General features: G+C 66.0%; 20 pseudogenes; all 20 read right to left on the reverse strand.

Moving 5' to 3' along the window:
• Positions 1 to 816: 816 nt before the first annotated feature.
• On the reverse strand, positions 817 to 935 carry LOC130705468 (5S ribosomal RNA; annotated as a pseudogene).
• A 910-nt stretch (positions 936 to 1,845) lies between these two features.
• LOC130705340 (5S ribosomal RNA) lies at positions 1,846 to 1,964 on the reverse strand (annotated as a pseudogene).
• Positions 1,965 to 2,872: 908 nt separating this feature from the next.
• Positions 2,873 to 2,991, reverse strand: LOC130705308 (5S ribosomal RNA; annotated as a pseudogene).
• A 909-nt stretch (positions 2,992 to 3,900) lies between these two features.
• LOC130705177 (5S ribosomal RNA) lies at positions 3,901 to 4,019 on the reverse strand (annotated as a pseudogene).
• Positions 4,020 to 4,928: 909 nt separating this feature from the next.
• LOC130705317 (5S ribosomal RNA) lies at positions 4,929 to 5,047 on the reverse strand (annotated as a pseudogene).
• A 910-nt stretch (positions 5,048 to 5,957) lies between these two features.
• Positions 5,958 to 6,076, reverse strand: LOC130705437 (5S ribosomal RNA; annotated as a pseudogene).
• Positions 6,077 to 6,986: 910 nt separating this feature from the next.
• LOC130705451 (5S ribosomal RNA) lies at positions 6,987 to 7,105 on the reverse strand (annotated as a pseudogene).
• Positions 7,106 to 8,013: 908 nt separating this feature from the next.
• LOC130705318 (5S ribosomal RNA) lies at positions 8,014 to 8,132 on the reverse strand (annotated as a pseudogene).
• A 910-nt stretch (positions 8,133 to 9,042) lies between these two features.
• Positions 9,043 to 9,161, reverse strand: LOC130705438 (5S ribosomal RNA; annotated as a pseudogene).
• A 910-nt stretch (positions 9,162 to 10,071) lies between these two features.
• Positions 10,072 to 10,190, reverse strand: LOC130705452 (5S ribosomal RNA; annotated as a pseudogene).
• A 908-nt stretch (positions 10,191 to 11,098) lies between these two features.
• On the reverse strand, positions 11,099 to 11,217 carry LOC130705453 (5S ribosomal RNA; annotated as a pseudogene).
• Positions 11,218 to 12,125: 908 nt separating this feature from the next.
• LOC130705274 (5S ribosomal RNA) lies at positions 12,126 to 12,244 on the reverse strand (annotated as a pseudogene).
• Positions 12,245 to 13,154: 910 nt separating this feature from the next.
• Positions 13,155 to 13,273, reverse strand: LOC130705469 (5S ribosomal RNA; annotated as a pseudogene).
• A 910-nt stretch (positions 13,274 to 14,183) lies between these two features.
• Positions 14,184 to 14,302, reverse strand: LOC130705341 (5S ribosomal RNA; annotated as a pseudogene).
• Positions 14,303 to 15,210: 908 nt separating this feature from the next.
• On the reverse strand, positions 15,211 to 15,329 carry LOC130705309 (5S ribosomal RNA; annotated as a pseudogene).
• A 909-nt stretch (positions 15,330 to 16,238) lies between these two features.
• Positions 16,239 to 16,357, reverse strand: LOC130705188 (5S ribosomal RNA; annotated as a pseudogene).
• Positions 16,358 to 17,266: 909 nt separating this feature from the next.
• LOC130705319 (5S ribosomal RNA) lies at positions 17,267 to 17,385 on the reverse strand (annotated as a pseudogene).
• A 910-nt stretch (positions 17,386 to 18,295) lies between these two features.
• LOC130705439 (5S ribosomal RNA) lies at positions 18,296 to 18,414 on the reverse strand (annotated as a pseudogene).
• A 910-nt stretch (positions 18,415 to 19,324) lies between these two features.
• Positions 19,325 to 19,443, reverse strand: LOC130705455 (5S ribosomal RNA; annotated as a pseudogene).
• A 908-nt stretch (positions 19,444 to 20,351) lies between these two features.
• Positions 20,352 to 20,470, reverse strand: LOC130705320 (5S ribosomal RNA; annotated as a pseudogene).
• Between the last annotated feature and the right edge of the window lie 408 nt (positions 20,471 to 20,878).

Below are 20,878 nucleotides of genomic sequence, written 5' to 3' on the forward strand. Positions count from 1 at the left end.
CTGCGGCCCACCCAGGTAGGTGAGGCCTCGGGGACCGGGGTTGGTGGAGTCTTGGACGACCTCGCAGCTCAGTTCTGGCGGGAACATCCAGGCACATAGGCGCTTGGCGAACCGCCCCAGATCCCGCTCGACGCTCACAAAGACGTGGCTCCGAAGGCTTAAGGGCCCGTGGTCCACGGTCCCTTGGGCATTCCCAACCCTGTCCACCCCACACAGTAGTAGGTGCAGTCCAGCCGCGGCTGGGCCGGAACTCCTGCCTGAGGGAAGGTAGCCCAAAGCCACTGGGAGCCACCATTGATGTGGCACGGCCCATTGGACCCCAGCAAGGCCACCCTTGCCCCCACGCCACCCACTGAGCACTGTTCCCAGCGCATGGTGGCCGGCCGGCCCGGAAAACCGGACCCGGCCCACGACCTCGCTCCCGCACCCAGCCATGGCGAAACAGCGGAGGGTGGGCTTTTTCCGGAGGGAGCTGTGGAGAGACACACAGGCAGACAGGTGGCTGCGGCGCGGATGGGCGCTGGCGGAGGTGGTCAGGTGCAGGACGAGGGCTTCGCGAGCCTCACGGCTGTCACCCGGGCCTGCGGTGGAGTCTGGGTCTGGGCCAGCCACCCCGAGAGGCGGCTGGCGCGTGTGGCTGCCTAACAGGGCCGACTTCTGGCCGCATGTCCAGCCAGTGCGGCTGGGGGCGCCCATTCCGGCGCACGCTGTGTTGGGAGGGGCCTGAGGAGGTGAGGCCTGCGGCGGTGCCCAGCAGGGGAGGAGCCGGCCTCGGCCACGGGCGACTAAAGGAGAAGGTGGTGTGGGAGGGAAAAAAGCCTACAGCACCCGGTATTCCCATGTAGTCTCCCATCCAAGTATTAACCAGGCCTGATCCTGCTTAGCTTGTGAGATCAGATGAGATGGGATGCGCTCAGGGTTGTATGGCTATAGAAGGCAGTGGGGGCCACGTGGTGCCTCATGAGGCTCAGCTTCGTTGGTGCTGGTGACTTATCGCCAGGCCGGTGGCCAGCCCTCTCCTGCACGGCCCTGCTGCCTGCCCAGGCAGGCGACAGGAGGCCTCGGGGACACGGAGGTGGCAGAGTCTTGGGCGACCTTGCAGCCCAGTTCTTGCGGGAACCTCCAGACCCGTAGGCGCTTGAGGCTCCGCCCCAGATCCCACTCGATGCTCACAAGGACGTGGCCTCTGAGGCTGGAGGGCCAGTGGCCTGCTGTCCTTTTGGCATTCCCCACTGTGTCCACCCACGCAGTGCTAGGCGCAGCCCGGCCAAGGCCGGGCCGGCCCTCCTGCCTGACGGCAGTGGGCCCAAAGCCAGTGGGAGCCACCATTGGGCCGCCACGGCCCCTTAGCCCCAGCAAAGCCACCCTTGCACCCACGCCAAAATCCACGCACCATTCCGGGTACTGGAGGTCAGCTGACCTGGAGAACTGGTCACGGCCCACGACCCCACTCCCGCCCCCTGCCATGGTGATACGGTGGAGGCTGGGCTTTTTCTGGAGGGAGCTGTGGAGAGACACACGGGCAGACAGATGGCTGCGGCGCGGATGGGCGCTGGTGGGGTCGGCCAGGGGCAGGACCAGGGCCTCGCGGGCCTCACGATCTTCACCCGGGCCTACAGCGGACTCTGGGTCTGGGCCGGCCACCCCGGGAGAGGGTGGGGTGTGGCTGCCTTCCAGGGCCTCCTTCTGGCGGCATGTCCAGCCAGACGGGCGGGCTGGGCCCCCTCCAGCGCACGATGTGTTGGGAGAGGCTTGAGTAGATGAGGCCTGAAGTTGTGCCCGGCAGGAGCAGAGGAAGCCTCGAGCACCGGCGACTACAAGAAAAGGCAGATCGGGAGGCAAAAAATACTACAGCATCTAGTATTCCCAGGTGGTCTCCCATGCAGGTAGTAAACAGAGCCGACCCTGCTTAGCTTCCAAGACCAGATGAGATGAGTTGCGTTTAGGGTGGTAAGGCCGTAGAAGGCAGCAGGGGCCACGGGGTGCCTCTTGAGGCTCAGCTTCGCTGGTGCTGGGGCTTGCCGACAGCCCGGTAGCCAACCCTCTCCAGCACGGCACAGCCGCCGCCAAGGCAGGTGACAGGAGTCCTCGGGGACCCGGGGTTGGCAGACTCGTGGGTGACCTCGCAGCTCAGGTCAGGCGGGACCCTCCAGGCCCATAGGCGCTTGGCGCTCCGCCCCAGATCCCGCTTGACGCTCACAACGACGTGGCCCCGGGGTCTTAAGGGCCCGTGGCCCGCGGTCCCTTGGGCATTGGCCACCCTGTCTGCCCACACAGTTCTAGGCGAAGCACGGCCGCGGACGGGCCGGCCCTCCTGCCCAACGGCACTTGGTCTGAAGCCACTGGGAGCCACCATTGAGTCGGCACGACCCCTTAGACCCAACAAGGCCACCCTTTCCCACACGCCAACTGCCGAGCAAAGTTCCCTGCGCCTGGTGACCGGCCGGCCCGGAGAACCGGTCTGGCCCACGACCCCACTCCGGCCCCCTGCCATGGTGAAACGGTGGAGGGTGGGCTTTTTCTGGAGGGAGCTGTGGAGAGACACACGGGTAGACAGGTGGCTGCGGCGCGGTTGGGCGCTGGTGGTGTCGGCCAGGGGCAGGTCCAGGGCCTCGCGGGCCTCACAATTTTCACCCGGGCCTGCGGCGGAGTCTGAGTCCAGGCCGGCCACCCCAGGAGAGGGTGGGGTGTGGCTGCCTTCCAGGGCCTCCTTCTGGGGGCATGTCCAGCCAGACGGGCGGGCTGGGCCCCCTCCAGCGCACGCTGTGTTGGGAGAGGCTTGAGTAGATGAGGCCTGCAGCCGTGCCCGGTGGGAGCAGAGGAAGCCTCGAGCACCGGCGACTACAAGAAAAGGCAGATCGGGAGGCAAAAAATACTACAGCATCTAGTATTCCCAGGTGGTCTCCCATCCAGGTAGTAAACATACCCGACCCTGCTTAGCTTCCAAGAGCAGAAGAGATGAGTTGTGTTTAGGGTGGTATGGCCGTAGAAGGCAGCAGGGGCCACGGGGTGCCTCTTGAGGCTCAGCTTAGCTGGTGCTGGAGAATTACCACCAATCCGGTGACCAGCCCTCTGCACACGGCCCTGTGGCCCAACCAGGCAGGCGACAGCAGGCCTCGGGGTCCGGGGGTGGTGGAGTCTTGGACGACCTCGCAGCTCACTTCTGGCGGGAACATCCAGGCACATAGGCACTTGGCGAACCGCCCCAGATCCCGCTCGATGCTCACAAAGACGTGGCTCCGAAGGCTTAAGGGCCCGTGGTCCACGGTCCCTTGGGCATTCCCAACCCTGTCCACCCACGCAGTAGTAGGTGCAGTCCAGCCGCGGCTGGGCCGGCCCTCCTGCCTGACGACAGGTAGCCCAAAGCCACTGGGAGCCACCATTGATGCGGCACGGCCCATTGGAACCAGCAAGACCACCCTTGCCCCCACGCCACCCACTGAGCACTGTTCCCAGCGCATGGTGGCCGGCCGGCCCAGAGAACCAGACCCGGCCCACGACCATGCTCTCGCACCCGGCCATGGCGAAGCAGCGGAAGGTGGGCTTTTTCCGGAGAGAGCTGTGGAGAGACACACAGGCAGATAGGTGGCTGCGGCATGGATGGGCGCTGGCGGAGGTGGCCAGGTGCAGGACGAGGGCTACGCGTGCCTCACGGCTGTCACCCGGGCCTGCGGTGGAGCATTGGTCCAGGCCGGCCACCCCGGGATCGGCTGGGGTGCGGCTGCCTAACAGGACCTCCTTCTGGCCGCATGTCCAGCCAGTGCGGCTGGGGGCGCCCCTTCCGGCGCACACTGTGTCGGGAGGGGCCTGAGGAGGTGAGGCCTGCGGCGGTGCCCGGCAGGGGAAGAGCCGGCCTCGGATACGGGCGACTAAAGGAGAAGGTGGTGCGGGAGGGAAAAAAGCCTACAGCACCCGGTATTCCCATGTAGTCTCCCATCCAAGTACTAACCAGGCCCGACCCTGCTTAGCTTCCAGGATCAGACGAGATGGGGCGCGTTCAGGGTGGTATGGCCGTAGAAGGCAGTGGGGGCCACGGGGTGACTCTTGAGGCTCAGCTTCGCTGGTGCTGGGGCTTGCCGACAGCCCGGTAGCCAACCCTCTCCAGCACTGCCCAGCCGCCCACCAAGGCAGGCGACAGGAGGCCTCGGGGACCCGGGGTTGGCAGACTCGTGGGTGACCTCGCAGCTCAGGTCAGGCGGGACCCTCCAGGACCATAGGCGCTTGGCCCTCTGCCCCAGATCCCGCTTGACGCTCACAACGACGTGGCCCCAGGGGCTTAAGGGCCCGTGGCCCGCGGTCCCTTGGGCATTGGCCACCCTGTCTGCCCACACAGTTCTAGGCGAAGCCCGGCCGCGGACGGGCCGGCCCTCCTGCCCAACGGCAGTTGGTCTGAAGCCACTGGGAGCCACCTTTGAGTCGGCACGACCCCTTAGACCCAACAAGGCCACCCTTTCCCCCACGCCAACTGCCGAGCAAAGTTCCCTGCGCCTGGTGACCGGCCGGCCCGGAGAACCGGTCTGGCCCACGACACCACTCCCGCCCCCTGCCATGGTGAAACGGTGGAGGGTGGGCTTTTTCTGGAGGGAGCTGTGGAGAGACACACGGGCAGACAGGTGGCTGCGGCGCGGTTGGGCGCTGGTGGGGTCGGCCAGGGGCAGGTCCAGGGCCTCGCGGGCCTCACAATTTTCACCCGGGCCTGCGGCGGAGTCTGAGTCCAGGCCGGCCACCCCAGGAGAGGGTGGGGTGTGGCTGCCTTCCAGGGCCTCCTTCTGGTGGCATGTCCAGCCAGACGGGCGGGCTGGGCCCCCTCCAGCGCACGCTGTGTTGGGAGAGGCTTGAGTAGATGAGGCCTGCAGCCGTGCCCGGTGGGAGCAGAGGAAGCCTCGAGCACCGGCGACTACAAGAAAAGGCAGATCGGGAGGCAAAAAATACTACAGCATCTAGTATTCCCAGGTGGTCTCCCATCCAGGTAGTAAACAGAGCCGACCCTGCTTAGCTTCCAAGAGCAGAAGAGATGAGTTGTGTTTAGGGTGGTATGGCCGTAGAAGGCAGCAGGGGCCACGGGGTGCCTCTTGAGGCTCAGCTTAGCTGGTGCTGGCGAATTACCGCCAGTCCGGCGACCAGCCCTCTGCAGCAAGGCCCTGCGGCCCACCCAGGCTGGCGACAGCACGCCTCAGGGACCGGGGTTGGTGGAGTCTTGGACGACCTCGCAGCTCAGTTCTGGCGGGAACATCCAGGCACATAGGCGCTTGGCGAACCGCCCCAGATCCCGCTCAACGCTCACAAAGACGTGGCTCCGAAGGCTTAAGGGCCCGTGATCCACGGTCCCTTGGGCATTCCCAACCCTCTCCACCCACACAGTAGTAGGTGCAGTCCAGCCACGGCTGGGCCGGAACTCCTGCCTGAGGGCAGGTAGCCCAAAGCCACTGGGAGCCACCATTGATGTGGCACGGCCCATTGGACCCAGCAAGGCCACCCTTGCCCCCACGCCACCCACTGAGCACTGTTCCCAGCGCATGGTGGCCGGCCGGCCCGGAAAACCGGACCCGGCCCACGACCTCGCTCCCGCACCCAGCCATGGCGAAACAGCGGAGGGTGGGCTTTTTCCGGAGGGAGCTGTGGAGAGACACACAGGCAGACAGGTGGCTGCGGCGCGGATGGGCGCTGGCGGAGGTGGTCAGGTGCAGGACGAGGGCTTCGCGTGCCTCACGGCTGTCACCCGGGCCTGCAGTGGAGTCTGGGTCTGGGCCAGCCACCCCGAGAGCGGCTGGCGTGTGGCTGCCTAACAGGGCCGACTTCTGGCCGCATGTCCAGCCAGTGCGGCTGGGGGCGCCCATTCCGGCGCACGCTGTGTTGGGAGGGGCCTGAGGAGGTGAGGCCTGCGGTGGTGCCCGGCAGGGGAGGAGCCGGCCTCGGCCACGGGCGACTAAAGGAGAAGGTGGTGTGGGAGGGAAAAAAGCCTACAGCACCCGGTATTCCCATGTAGTCTCCCATCCAAGTATTAACCAGGCCTGATCCTGCTTAGCTTGTGAGATCAGATGAGATGGGATGCGCTCAGGGTTGTATGGCCATAGAAGGCAGCGGGGGCCACGTGGTGCCTCATGAGGCTCAGCTTCGTTGGTGCTGGTGACTTATCGCCAGGCCGGTGGCCAGCCCTCTCCTGCACGGCCCTGCTGCCTGCCCAGGCAGGCGACAGGAGGCCTCGGGGACACGGAGGTGGCAGAGTCTTGGGCGACCTTGCAGCCCAGTTCTTGCGGGAACCTCCAGACCCGTAGGCACTTGAGGCTCCGCCCCAGATCCCACTCGATGCTCACAAGGACGTGGCCTCTGAGGCTGGAGGGCCAGTGGCCTGCTGTCCTTTTGGCATTCCCCACTGTGTCCACCCACGCAGTGCTAGGCGCAGCCCGGCCAAGGCCGGGCCGGCCCTCCTGCCTGACGGCAGTGGGCCCAAAGCCAGTGGGAGCCACCATTGGGCCGCCACGGCCCCTTAGCCCCAGCAAAGCCACCCTTGCACCCACGCCAAAATCCACGCACCATTCCGGGTACTGGAGGTCAGCTGACCTGGAGAACTGGTCACGGCCCACGACCCCACTCCCGCCCCCTGCCATGGTGATACGGTGGAGGCTGGGCTTTTTCTGGAGGGAGCTGTGGAGAGACACACGGGCAGACAGGTGGCTGCGGCGCGGATGGGCGCTGCTGGGGTCGGCCAGGGGCAGGACCAGGGCCTCGCGGGCCTCACGATCTTCACCCGGGCCTACAGCGGACTCTGGGTCTGGGCCGGCCACCCCGGGAGAGGGTGGGGTGTGGCTGCCTTCCAGGGCCTCCTTCTGGCGGCATGTCCAGCCAGACGGGCGGGCTGGGCCCCCTCCAGCGCACGATGTGTTGGGAGAGGCTTGAGTAGATGAGGCCTGAAGTTGTGCCCGGCAGGAGCAGAGGAAGCCTCGAGCACCGGCGAGTACAAGAAAAGGCAGATCGGGAGGCAAAAAATACTACAGCATCTAGTATTCCCAGGTGGTCTCCCATGCAGGTAGTAAACAGAGCCGACCCTGCTTAGCTTCCAAGACCAGACGAGATGAGTTGCGTTTAGGGTGGTAAGGCCGTAGAAGGCAGCAGGGGCCACGGGGTGCCTCTTGAGGCTCAGCTTCGCTGGTGCTGGGGCTTGCCGACAGCCCGGTAGCCAACCCTCTCCAGCACGGCACAGCCGCCGCCAAGGCAGGTGACAGGAGTCCTCGGGGACCCGGGGTTGGCAGACTCGTGGGTGACCTCGCAGCTCAGGTCAGGCGGGACCCTCCAGGCCCATAGGCGCTTGGCGCTCCGCCCCAGATCCCGCTTGACGCTCACAACGACGTGGCCCCGGGGTATTAAGGGCCCGTGGCCCGCGGTCCCTTGGGCATTGGCCACCCTGTCTGCCCACACAGTTCTACGCGAAGCACGGCCGTGGCCGGGCCGGCCCTCCTGCCCTACGGCAGTTGGTCTGAAGCCACTGGGAGCCACCCTTGAGTCGGCACGACCCCTTAGACCCAACAAGGCCACCCTTTCCCCCACGACAACTGCCGAGCAAAGTTCCCTGCGCCTGGTGACCGGCCGGCCCGGAGAACCGGTCTGGCCCACGACCCCACTCCCGCCCCCTGCCATGGTGAAACGGTGGAGGGTGGGCTTTTTCTGGAGGGAGCTGTGGAGAGACACACGGGCAGACAGGTGGCTGCGGCGCGGTTGGGCGCTGGTGGGGTCGGCCAGGGGCAGGTCCAGGGCCTCGCGGGCCTCACAATTTTCACCCGGGCCTGCGGCGGAGTCTGAGTCCAGGCCGGCCACCCCAGGAGAGGGTGGGGTGTGGCTGCCTTCCAGGGCCTCCTTCTGGTGGCATGTCCAGCCAGACGGGCGGGCTGGGCCCCCTCCAGCGCACGCTGTGTTGGGAGAGGCTTGAGTAGATGAGGCCTGCAGCCGTGCCCGGTGGGAGCAGAGGAAGCCTCGAGCACCGGCGACTACAAGAAAAGGCAGATCGGGAGGCAAAAAATACTACAGCATCTAGTATTCCCAGGTGGTCTCCCATCCAGGTAGTAAACAGAGCCGACCCTGCTTAGCTTCCAAGAGCAGAAGAGATGAGTTGTGTTTAGGGTGGTATGGCCGTAGAAGGCAGCAGGGGCCACGGGGTGCCTCTTGAGGCTCAGCTTAGCTGGTGCTGGCGAATTACCGCCAGTCCGGCGACCAGCCCTCTGCAGCAAGGCCCTGCGGCCCACCCAGGCTGGCGACAGCACGCCTCAGGGACCGGGGTTGGTGGAGTCTTGGACGACCTCGCAGCTCAGTTCTGGCGGGAACATCCAGGCACATAGGCGCTTGGCGAACCGCCCCAGATCCCGCTCAACGCTCACAAAGACGTGGCTCCGAAGGCTTAAGGGCCCGTGATCCACGGTCCCTTGGGCATTCCCAACCCTCTCCACCCACACAGTAGTAGGTGCAGTCCAGCCACGGCTGGGCCGGAACTCCTGCCTGAGGGCAGGTAGCCCAAAGCCACTGGGAGCCACCATTGATGTGGCACGGCCCATTGGACCCAGCAAGGCCACCCTTGCCCCCACGCCACCCACTGAGCACTGTTCCCAGCGCATGGTGGCCGGCCGGCCCGGAAAACCGGACCCGGCCCACGACCTCGCTCCCGCACCCAGCCATGGCGAAACAGCGGAGGGTCGGCTTTTTCCGGAGGGAGCTGTGGAGAGACACACAGGCAGACAGGTGGCTGTGGCGCGGATGGGCGCTGGCAGAGGTGGTCAGGTGCAGGACGAGGGCTTCGCGTGCCTCACGGCTGTCACCCGGGCCTGCAGTGGAGTCTGGGTCTGGGCCAGCCACCCCGAGAGCGGCTGGCGTGTGGCTGCCTAACAGGGCCGACTTCTGGCCGCATGTCCAGCCAGTGCGGCTGGGGGCGCCCATTCCGGCGCACGCTGTGTTGGGAGGGGCCTGAGGAGGTGAGGCCTGCGGTGGTGCCCGGCAGGGGAGGAGCCGGCCTCGGCCACGGGCGACTAAAGGAGAAGGTGGTGTGGGAGGGAAAAAAGCCTACAGCACCCGGTATTCCCATGTAGTCTCCCATCCAAGTATTAACCAGGCCTGATCCTGCTTAGCTTGTGAGATCAGATGAGATGGGATGCGCTCAGGGTTGTATGGCCATAGAAGGCAGCGGGGGCCACGTGGTGCCTCATGAGGCTCAGCTTCGTTGGTGCTGGTGACTTATCGCCAGGCCGGTGGCCAGCCCTCTCCTGCACGGCCCTGCTGCCTGCCCAGGCAGGCGACAGGAGGCCTCGGGGACACGGAGGTGGCAGAGTCTTGGGCGACCTTGCAGCCCAGTTCTTGCGGGAACCTCCAGACCCGTAGGCACTTGAGGCTCCGCCCCAGATCCCACTCGATGCTCACAAGGACGTGGCCTCTGAGGCTGGAGGGCCAGTGGCCTGCTGTCCTTTTGGCATTCCCCACTGTGTCCACCCACGCAGTGCTAGGCGCAGCCCGGCCAAGGCCGGGCCGGCCCTCCTGCCTGACGGCAGTGGGCCCAAAGCCAGTGGGAGCCACCATTGGGCCGCCACGGCCCCTTAGCCCCAGCAAAGCCACCCTTGCACCCACGCCAAAATCCACGCACCATTCCGGGTACTGGAGGTCAGCTGACCTGGAGAACTGGTCACGGCCCACGACCCCACTCCCGCCCCCTGCCATGGTGATACGGTGGAGGCTGGGCTTTTTCTGGAGGGAGCTGTGGAGAGACACACGGGCAGACAGGTGGCTGCGGCGCGGATGGGCGCTGCTGGGGTCGGCCAGGGGCAGGACCAGGGCCTCGCGGGCCTCACGATCTTCACCCGGGCCTACAGCGGACTCTGGGTCTGGGCCGGCCACCCCGGGAGAGGGTGGGGTGTGGCTGCCTTCCAGGGCCTCCTTCTGGCGGCATGTCCAGCCAGACGGGCGGGCTGGGCCCCCTCCAGCGCACGATGTGTTGGGAGAGGCTTGAGTAGATGAGGCCTGAAGTTGTGCCCGGCAGGAGCAGAGGAAGCCTCGAGCACCGGCGAGTACAAGAAAAGGCAGATCGGGAGGCAAAAAATACTACAGCATCTAGTATTCCCAGGTGGTCTCCCATGCAGGTAGTAAACAGAGCCGACCCTGCTTAGCTTCCAAGACCAGACGAGATGAGTTGCGTTTAGGGTGGTAAGGCCGTAGAAGGCAGCAGGGGCCACGGGGTGCCTCTTGAGGCTCAGCTTCGCTGGTGCTGGGGCTTGCCGACAGCCCGGTAGCCAACCCTCTCCAGCACGGCACAGCCGCCGCCAAGGCAGGTGACAGGAGTCCTCGGGGACCCGGGGTTGGCAGACTCGTGGGTGACCTCGCAGCTCAGGTCAGGCGGGACCCTCCAGGCCCATAGGCGCTTGGCGCTCCGCCCCAGATCCCGCTTGACGCTCACAACGACGTGGCCCCGGGGTCTTAAGGGCCCGTGGCCCGCGGTCCCTTGGGCATTGGCCACCCTGTCTGCCCACACAGTTCTAGGCGAAGCACGGCCGTGGCCGGGCCGGCCCTCCTGCCCGACGGCAGTTGGTCTGAAACCACTGGGAGCCACCCTTGAGTCGGCACGACCCCTTAGACCCAACAAGGCCACCCTTTCCCCCACGACAACTGCCGAGCAAAGTTCCCTGCGCCTGGTGACCGGCCGGCCCAGAGAACCACTCTGGCCCACGACCCCACTCCCGTCCCCTGCCATGGTGAAACGGTGGAGGCTGGGCTTTTTCTGGAGGGAGCTGTGGAGAGACACACGGGCAGACAGGTGGCTGCGGCGCGGATGGGCGCTGCTGGGGTCGGCCAGGGGCAGGACCAGGGCCTCGCGGGCCTCACGATCTTCACCCGGGCCTACAGCGGACTCTGGGTCTGGGCCGGCCACCCCGGGAGAGGGTGGGGTGTGGCTGCCTTCCAGGGCCTCCTTCTGGCGGCATGTCCAGCCAGACGGGCGGGCTGGGCCCCCTCCAGCGCACGATGTGTTGGGAGAGGCTTGAGTAGATGAGGCCTGAAGTTGTGCCCGGCAGGAGCAGAGGAAGCCTCGAGCACCGGCGACTACAAGAAAAGGCAGATCGGGAGGCAAAAAATACTACAGCATCTAGTATTCCCAGGTGGTCTCCCATGCAGGTAGTAAACAGAGCCGACCCTGCTTAGCTTCCAAGACCAGACGAGATGAGTTGCGTTTAGGGTGGTAAGGCCGTAGAAGGCAGCAGGGGCCACGGGGTGCCTCTTGAGGCTCAGCTTCGCTGGTGCTGGGGCTTGCCGACAGCCCGGTAGCCAACCCTCTCCAGCACGGCACAGCCGCTGCCAAGGCAGGTGACAGGAGTCCTCGGGGACCCGGGGTTGGCAGACTCGTGGGTGACCTCGCAGCTCAGGTCAGGCGGGACCCTCCAGGCCCATAGGCGCTTGGCCCTCCGCCCCAGATCCCGCTTGACGCTCACAAAGACGTGGCCCCGGGGTCTTAAGGGCCCGTGGCCCGCGGTCCCTTGGGCATTGGCCACCCTGTCTGCCCACACAGTTCTAGGCGAAGCACGGCCGTGGCCGGGCCGGCCCTCCTGCCCGACGGCAGTTGGTCTGAAGCCACTGGGAGCCACCCTTGAGTCGGCACGACCCCTTAGACCCAACAAGGCCACCCTTTCCCCCACAACAACTGCCGAGCAAAGTTCCCTGCGCCTGGTGACCGGCCGGCCCAGCGAACCGGTCTGGCCCACGACCCCACTCCCGCCCCCTGCCATGGTGAAACGGTGGAGGCTGGGCTTTTTCTGGAGGGAGCTGTGGAGAGACACACGGGCAGACAGGTGGCTGCGGCGCGCATTGGCGCTGGTGGGGTCGGCCAGGGGCAGGTCGAGGGGCTCGCGGGCCTCACAATCTACACCCGGGCCTGCGGCGGAGTCTGGGTGCGGGCCGGCCACCCCGGGAGAGGGTGGGGTGTGGCTGCCTTCCAGCGCCTCCTTCTGGCGGCATGTCCAGCCAGACGGGCGGGCTGGGCCCCCTCCAGCGCACGCTGTGTTGGGATAGGCTTGAGTAGATGAGACCTGCAGGCATGCCCAGTGGGAGCAGAGGAAGCCTCGAGCACCGGCGACTACAAGAAAAGGCAGATCGGGAGGCAAAAAATACTCCAGCCTCTAGTATTCCGTGGTGGTCTCCCATCCAGGTAGTAAACAGAGCCGACCCTGCTTAGCTTCCGAGATCAGACGAGATGAGGTGCGCTTAGGGTGGTATGGCCGTAGAAGGCAGCAGGGGCCACGGGGTGCCTCTTGAGGCTCAGCTTAGCTGGTGCTGGCGAATTACCGCCAGTCCGGCGACCAGCCCTCTGCAGCACGGCCCTGCGGCCCACCCAGGTAGGTGACAGCAGGCCTCGGGGACCGGGGTTGGTGGAGTCTTGGACGACCTCGCAGCTCAGTTCTGGCGGGAACATCCAGGCACATAGGCGCTTGGCGAACCGCCCCAGATCCCGCTCGACGCTCACAAAGACGTGGCTCCGAAGGCTTAAGGGCCCGTGGTCCACGGTCCCTTGGGCATTCCCAACCCTGTCCACCCACACAGTAGTAGGTGCAGTCCAGCCGCGGCTGGGCCGGAACTCCTGCCTGAGGGAAGGTAGCCCAAAGCCACTGGGAGCCACCATTGATGTGGCACGGCCCATTGGACCCAGCAAGGCCACCCTTGCCCCCACGCCACCCACTGAGCACTGTTCCCAGCGCATGGTGGCCGGCCGGCCCGGAAAACCGGACCCGGCCCACGACCTCGCTCCCGCACCCAGCCATGGCGAAACAGCGGAGGGTGGGCTTTTTCCGGAGGGAGCTGTGGAGAGACACACAGGCAGACAGGTGGCTGCGGCGCGGATGGGCGCTGGCGGAGGTGGTCAGGTGCAGGACGAGGGCTTCGCGAGCCTCACGGCTGTCACCCGGGCCTGCGGTGGAGTCTGGGTCTGGGCCAGCCACCCCGAGAGCGGCTGGCGTGTGGCTGCCTAACAGGGCCGACTTCTGGCCGCATGTCCAGCCAGTGCGGCTGGGGGCGCCCATTCCGGCGCACGCTGTGTTGGGAGGGGCCTGAGGAGGTGAGGCCTGCGGCGGTGCCCAGCAGGGGAGGAGCCGGCCTCGGCCACGGGCGACTAAAGGAGAAGGTGGTGTGGGAGGGAAAAAAGCCTACAGCACCCGGTATTCCCATGTAGTCTCCCATCCAAGTATTAACCAGGCCTGATCCTGCTTAGCTTGTGAGATCAGATGAGATGGGATGCGCTCAGGGTTGTATGGCTATAGAAGGCAGTGGGGGCCACGTGGTGCCTCATGAGGCTCAGCTTCGTTGGTGCTGGTGACTTATCGCCAGGCCGGTGGCCAGCCCTCTCCTGCACGGCCCTGCTGCCTGCCCAGGCAGGCGACAGGAGGCCTCGGGGACACGGAGGTGGCAGAGTCTTGGGCGACCTTGCAGCCCAGTTCTTGCGGGAACCTCCAGACCCGTAGGCGCTTGAGGCTCCGCCCCAGATCCCACTCGATGCTCACAAGGACGTGGCCTCTGAGGCTGGAGGGCCAGTGGCCTGCTGTCCTTTTGGCATTCCCCACTGTGTCCACCCACGCAGTGCTAGGCGCAGCCCGGCCAAGGCCGGGCCGGCCCTCCTGCCTGACGGCAGTGGGCCCAAAGCCAGTGGGAGCCACCATTGGGCCGCCACGGCCCCTTAGCCCCAGCAAAGCCACCCTTGCACCCACGCCAAAATCCACGCACCATTCCGGGTACTGGAGGTCAGCTGACCTGGAGAACTGGTCACGGCCCACGACCCCACTCCCGCCCCCTGCCATGGTGATACGGTGGAGGCTGGGCTTTTTCTGGAGGGAGCTGTGGAGAGACACACGGGCAGACAGATGGCTGCGGCGCGGATGGGCGCTGGTGGGGTCGGCCAGGGGCAGGACCAGGGCCTCGCGGGCCTCACGATCTTCACCCGGGCCTACAGCGGACTCTGGGTCTGGGCCGGCCACCCCGGGAGAGGGTGGGGTGTGGCTGCCTTCCAGGGCCTCCTTCTGGCGGCATGTCCAGCCAGACGGGCGGGCTGGGCCCCCTCCAGCGCACGATGTGTTGGGAGAGGCTTGAGTAGATGAGGCCTGAAGTTGTGCCCGGCAGGAGCAGAGGAAGCCTCGAGCACCGGCGACTACAAGAAAAGGCAGATCGGGAGGCAAAAAATACTACAGCATCTAGTATTCCCAGGTGGTCTCCCATGCAGGTAGTAAACAGAGCCGACCCTGCTTAGCTTCCAAGACCAGATGAGATGAGTTGCGTTTAGGGTGGTAAGGCCGTAGAAGGCAGCAGGGGCCACGGGGTGCCTCTTGAGGCTCAGCTTCGCTGGTGCTGGGGCTTGCCGACAGCCCGGTAGCCAACCCTCTCCAGCACGGCACAGCCGCCGCCAAGGCAGGTGACAGGAGTCCTCGGGGACCCGGGGTTGGCAGACTCGTGGGTGACCTCGCAGCTCAGGTCAGGCGGGACCCTCCAGGCCCATAGGCGCTTGGCGCTCCGCCCCAGATCCCGCTTGACGCTCACAACGACGTGGCCCCGGGGTCTTAAGGGCCCGTGGCCCGCGGTCCCTTGGGCATTGGCCACCCTGTCTGCCCACACAGTTCTAGGCGAAGCACGGCCGCGGACGGGCCGGCCCTCCTGCCCAACGGCACTTGGTCTGAAGCCACTGGGAGCCACCATTGAGTCGGCACGACCCCTTAGACCCAACAAGGCCACCCTTTCCCACACGCCAACTGCCGAGCAAAGTTCCCTGCGCCTGGTGACCGGCCGGCCCGGAGAACCGGTCTGGCCCACGACCCCACTCCGGCCCCCTGCCATGGTGAAACGGTGGAGGGTGGGCTTTTTCTGGAGGGAGCTGTGGAGAGACACACGGGTAGACAGGTGGCTGCGGCGCGGTTGGGCGCTGGTGGTGTCGGCCAGGGGCAGGTCCAGGGCCTCGCGGGCCTCACAATTTTCACCCGGGCCTGCGGCGGAGTCTGAGTCCAGGCCGGCCACCCCAGGAGAGGGTGGGGTGTGGCTGCCTTCCAGGGCCTCCTTCTGGGGGCATGTCCAGCCAGACGGGCGGGCTGGGCCCCCTCCAGCGCACGCTGTGTTGGGAGAGGCTTGAGTAGATGAGGCCTGCAGCCGTGCCCGGTGGGAGCAGAGGAAGCCTCGAGCACCGGCGACTACAAGAAAAGGCAGATCGGGAGGCAAAAAATACTACAGCATCTAGTATTCCCAGGTGGTCTCCCATCCAGGTAGTAAACATACCCGACCCTGCTTAGCTTCCAAGAGCAGAAGAGATGAGTTGTGTTTAGGGTGGTATGGCCGTAGAAGGCAGCAGGGGCCACGGGGTGCCTCTTGAGGCTCAGCTTAGCTGGTGCTGGAGAATTACCACCAATCCGGTGACCAGCCCTCTGCACACGGCCCTGTGGCCCAACCAGGCAGGCGACAGCAGGCCTCGGGGTCCGGGGGTGGTGGAGTCTTGGACGACCTCGCAGCTCAGTTCTGGCGGGAACATCCAGGCACATAGGCACTTGGCGAACCGCCCCAGATCCCGCTCGATGCTCACAAAGACGTGGCTCCGAAGGCTTAAGGGCCCGTGGTCCACGGTCCCTTGGGCATTCCCAACCCTGTCCACCCACGCAGTAGTAGGTGCAGTCCAGCCGCGGCTGGGCCGGCCCTCCTGCCTGACGACAGGTAGCCCAAAGCCACTGGGAGCCACCATTGATGCGGCACGGCCCATTGGAACCAGCAAGACCACCCTTGCCCCCACGCCACCCACTGAGCACTGTTCCCAGCGCATGGTGGCCGGCCGGCCCAGAGAACCAGACCCGGCCCACGACCATGCTCTCGCACCCGGCCATGGCGAAGCAGCGGAAGGTGGGCTTTTTCCGGAGAGAGCTGTGGAGAGACACACAGGCAGATAGGTGGCTGCGGCATGGATGGGCGCTGGCGGAGGTGGCCAGGTGCAGGACGAGGGCTACGCGTGCCTCACGGCTGTCATCCGGGCCTGCGGTGGAGCATTGGTCCAGGCCGGCCACCCCGGGATCGGCTGGGGTGCGGCTGCCTAACAGGACCTCCTTCTGGCCGCATGTCCAGCCAGTGCGGCTGGGGGCGCCCCTTCCGGCGCACACTGTGTCGGGAGGGGCCTGAGGAGGTGAGGCCTGCGGCGGTGCCCGGCAGGGGAAGAGCCGGCCTCGGATACGGGCGACTAAAGGAGAAGGTGGTGCGGGAGGGAAAAAAGCCTACAGCACCCGGTATTCCCATGTAGTCTCCCATCCAAGTACTAACCAGGCCCGACCCTGCTTAGCTTCCAGGATCAGACGAGATGGGGCGCGTTCAGGGTGGTATGGCCGTAGAAGGCAGTGGGGGCCACGGGGTGACTCTTGAGGCTCAGCTTCGCTGGTGCTGGGGCTTGCCGACAGCCCGGTAGCCAACCCTCTCCAGCACTGCCCAGCCGCCCACCAAGGCAGGCGACAGGAGGCCTCGGGGACCCGGGGTTGGCAGACTCGTGGGTGACCTCGCAGCTCAGGTCAGGCGGGACCCTCCAGGACCATAGGCGCTTGGCCCTCTGCCCCAGATCCCGCTTGACGCTCACAACGACGTGGCCCCAGGGGCTTAAGGGCCCGTGGCCCGCGGTCCCTTGGGCATTGGCCACCCTGTCTGCCCACACAGTTCTAGGCGAAGCCCGGCCGCGGACGGGCCGGCCCTCCTGCCCAACGGCAGTTGGTCTGAAGCCACTGGGAGCCACCTTTGAGTCGGCACGACCCCTTAGACCCAACAAGGCCACCCTTTCCCCCACGCCAACTGCCGAGCAAAGTTCCCTGCGCCTGGTGACCGGCCGGCCCGGAGAACCGGTCTGGCCCACGACCCCACTCCCGCCCCCTGCCATGGTGAAACGGTGGAGGGTGGGCTTTTTCTGGAGGGAGCTGTGGAGAGACACACGGGCAGACAGGTGGCTGCGGCGCGGTTGGGCGCTGGTGGGGTCGGCCAGGGGCAGGTCCAGGGCCTCGCGGGCCTCACAATTTTCACCCGGGCCTGCGGCGGAGTCTGAGTCCAGGCCGGCCACCCCAGGAGAGGGTGGGGTGTGGCTGCCTTCCAGGGCCTCCTTCTGGTGGCATGTCCAGCCAGACGGGCGGGCTGGGCCCCCTCCAGCGCACGCTGTGTTGGGAGAGGCTTGAGTAGATGAGGCCTGCAGCCGTGCCCGGTGGGAGCAGAGGAAGCCTCGAGCACCGGCGACTACAAGAAAAGGCAGATCGGGAGGCAAAAAATACTACAGCATCTAGTATTCCCAGGTGGTCTCCCATCCAGGTAGTAAACAGAGCCGACCCTGCTTAGCTTCCAAGAGCAGAAGAGATGAGTTGTGTTTAGGGTGGTATGGCCGTAGAAGGCAGCAGGGGCCACGGGGTGCCTCTTGAGGCTCAGCTTAGCTGGTGCTGGCGAATTACCGCCAGTCCGGCGACCAGCCCTCTGCAGCAAGGCCCTGCGGCCCACCCAGGCTGGCGACAGCACGCCTCAGGGACCGGGGTTGGTGGAGTCTTGGACGACCTCGCAGCTCAGTTCTGGCGGGAACATCCAGGCACATAGGCGCTTGGCGAACCGCCCCAGATCCCGCTCAACGCTCACAAAGACGTGGCTCCGAAGGCTTAAGGGCCCGTGATCCACGGTCCCTTGGGCATTCCCAACCCTCTCCACCCACACAGTAGTAGGTGCAGTCCAGCCACGGCTGGGCCGGAACTCCTGCCTGAGGGCAGGTAGCCCAAAGCCACTGGGAGCCACCATTGATGTGGCACGGCCCATTGGACCCAGCAAGGCCACCCTTGCCCCCACGCCACCCACTGAGCACTGTTCCCAGCGCATGGTGGCCGGCCGGCCCGGAAAACCGGACCCGGCCCACGACCTCGCTCCCGCACCCAGCCATGGCGAAACAGCGGAGGGTGGGCTTTTTCCGGAGGGAGCTGTGGAGAGACACACAGGCAGACAGGTGGCTGCGGCGCGGATGGGCGCTGGCGGAGGTGGTCAGGTGCAGGACGAGGGCTTCGCGTGCCTCACGGCTGTCACCCGGGCCTGCAGTGGAGTCTGGGTCTGGGCCAGCCACCCCGAGAGCGGCTGGCGTGTGGCTGCCTAACAGGGCCGACTTCTGGCCGCATGTCCAGCCAGTGCGGCTGGGGGCGCCCATTCCGGCGCACGCTGTGTTGGGAGGGGCCTGAGGAGGTGAGGCCTGCGGTGGTGCCCGGCAGGGGAGGAGCCGGCCTCGGCCACGGGCGACTAAAGGAGAAGGTGGTGTGGGAGGGAAAAAAGCCTACAGCACCCGGTATTCCCATGTAGTCTCCCATCCAAGTATTAACCAGGCCTGATCCTGCTTAGCTTGTGAGATCAGATGAGATGGGATGCGCTCAGGGTTGTATGGCCATAGAAGGCAGCGGGGGCCACGTGGTGCCTCATGAGGCTCAGCTTCGTTGGTGCTGGTGACTTATCGCCAGGCCGGTGGCCAGCCCTCTCCTGCACGGCCCTGCTGCCTGCCCAGGCAGGCGACAGGAGGCCTCGGGGACACGGAGGTGGCAGAGTCTTGGGCGACCTTGCAGCCCAGTTCTTGCGGGAACCTCCAGACCCGTAGGCACTTGAGGCTCCGCCCCAGATCCCACTCGATGCTCACAAGGACGTGGCCTCTGAGGCTGGAGGGCCAGTGGCCTGCTGTCCTTTTGGCATTCCCCACTGTGTCCACCCACGCAGTGCTAGGCGCAGCCCGGCCAAGGCCGGGCCGGCCCTCCTGCCTGACGGCAGTGGGCCCAAAGCCAGTGGGAGCCACCATTGGGCCGCCACGGCCCCTTAGCCCCAGCAAAGCCACCCTTGCACCCACGCCAAAATCCACGCACCATTCCGGGTACTGGAGGTCAGCTGACCTGGAGAACTGGTCACGGCCCACGACCCCACTCCCGCCCCCTGCCATGGTGATACGGTGGAGGCTGGGCTTTTTCTGGAGGGAGCTGTGGAGAGACACACGGGCAGACAGGTGGCTGCGGCGCGGATGGGCGCTGCTGGGGTCGGCCAGGGGCAGGACCAGGGCCTCGCGGGCCTCACGATCTTCACCCGGGCCTACAGCGGACTCTGGGTCTGGGCCGGCCACCCCGGGAGAGGGTGGGGTGTGGCTGCCTTCCAGGGCCTCCTTCTGGCGGCATGTCCAGCCAGACGGGCGGGCTGGGCCCCCTCCAGCGCACGATGTGTTGGGAGAGGCTTGAGTAGATGAGGCCTGAAGTTGTGCCCGGCAGGAGCAGAGGAAGCCTCGAGCACCGGCGAGTACAAGAAAAGGCAGATCGGGAGGCAAAAAATACTACAGCATCTAGTATTCCCAGGTGGTCTCCCATGCAGGTAGTAAACAGAGCCGACCCTGCTTAGCTTCCAAGACCAGACGAGATGAGTTGCGTTTAGGGTGGTAAGGCCGTAGAAGGCAGCAGGGGCCACGGGGTGCCTCTTGAGGCTCAGCTTCGCTGGTGCTGGGGCTTGCCGACAGCCCGGTAGCCAACCCTCTCCAGCACGGCACAGCCGCCGCCAAGGCAGGTGACAGGAGTCCTCGGGGACCCGGGGTTGGCAGACTCGTGGGTGACCTCGCAGCTCAGGTCAGGCGGGACCCTCCAGGCCCATAGGCGCTTGGCGCTCCGCCCCAGATCCCGCTTGACGCTCACAACGACGTGGCCCCGGGGTATTAAGGGCCCGTGGCCCGCGGTCCCTTGGGCATTGGCCACCCTGTCTGCCCACACAGTTCTACGCGAAGCACGGCCGTGGCCGGGCCGGCCCTCCTGCCCGACGGCAGTTGGTCTGAAGCCACTGGGAGCCACCCTTGAGTCGGCACGACCCCTTAGACCCAACAAGGCCACCCTTTCCCCCACGCCAACTGCCGAGCAAAGTTCCCTGCGCCTGGTGACCGGCCGGCCCGGAGAACCGGTCTGGCCCACGACCCCACTCCCGCCCCCTGCCATGGTGAAACGGTGGAGGGTGGGCTTTTTCTGGAGGGAGCTGTGGAGAGACACACGGGCAGACAGGTGGCTGCGGCGCGGTTGGGCGCTGGTGGGGTCGGCCAGGGGCAGGTCCAGGGCCTCGCGGGCCTCACAATTTTCACCCGGGCCTGCGGCGGAGTCTGAGTCCAGGCCGGCCACCCCAGGAGAGGGTGGGGTGTGGCTGCCTTCCAGGGCCTCCTTCTGGTGGCATGTCCAGCCAGACGGGCGGGCTGGGCCCCCTCCAGCGCACGCTGTGTTGGGAGAGGCTTGAGTAGATGAGGCCTGCAGCCGTGCCCGGTGGGAGCAGAGGAAGCCTCGAGCACCGGCGACTACAAGAAAAGGCAGATCGGGAGGCAAAAAATACTACAGCATCTAGTATTCCCAGGTGGTCTCCCATCCAGGTAGTAAACAGAGCCGACCCTGCTTAGCTTCCAAGAGCAGAAGAGATGAGTTGTGTTTAGGGTGGTATGGCCGTAGAAGGCAGCAGGGGCCACGGGGTGCCTCTTGAGGCTCAGCTTAGCTGGTGCTGGCGAATTACCGCCAGTCCGGCGACCAGCCCTCTGCAGCAAGGCCCTGCGGCCCACCCAGGCTGGCGACAGCACGCCTCAGGGACCGGGGTTGGTGGAGTCTTGGACGACCTCGCAGCTCAGTTCTGGCGGGAACATCCAGGCACATAGGCGCTTGGCGAACCGCCCCAGATCCCGCTCAACGCTCACAAAGACGTGGCTCCGAAGGCTTAAGGGCCCGTGATCCACGGTCCCTTGGGCATTCCCAACCCTCTCCACCCACACAGTAGTAGGTGCAGTCCAGCCACGGCTGGGCCGGAACTCCTGCCTGAGGGCAGGTAGCCCAAAGCCACTGGGAGCCACCATTGATGTGGCACGGCC

This window comes from Balaenoptera acutorostrata, chromosome 16 (assembly GCF_949987535.1).
Source record: "Balaenoptera acutorostrata chromosome 16, mBalAcu1.1, whole genome shotgun sequence".
In the NCBI taxonomy this organism is placed as follows: Eukaryota; Metazoa; Chordata; class Mammalia; order Artiodactyla; family Balaenopteridae; genus Balaenoptera; species Balaenoptera acutorostrata.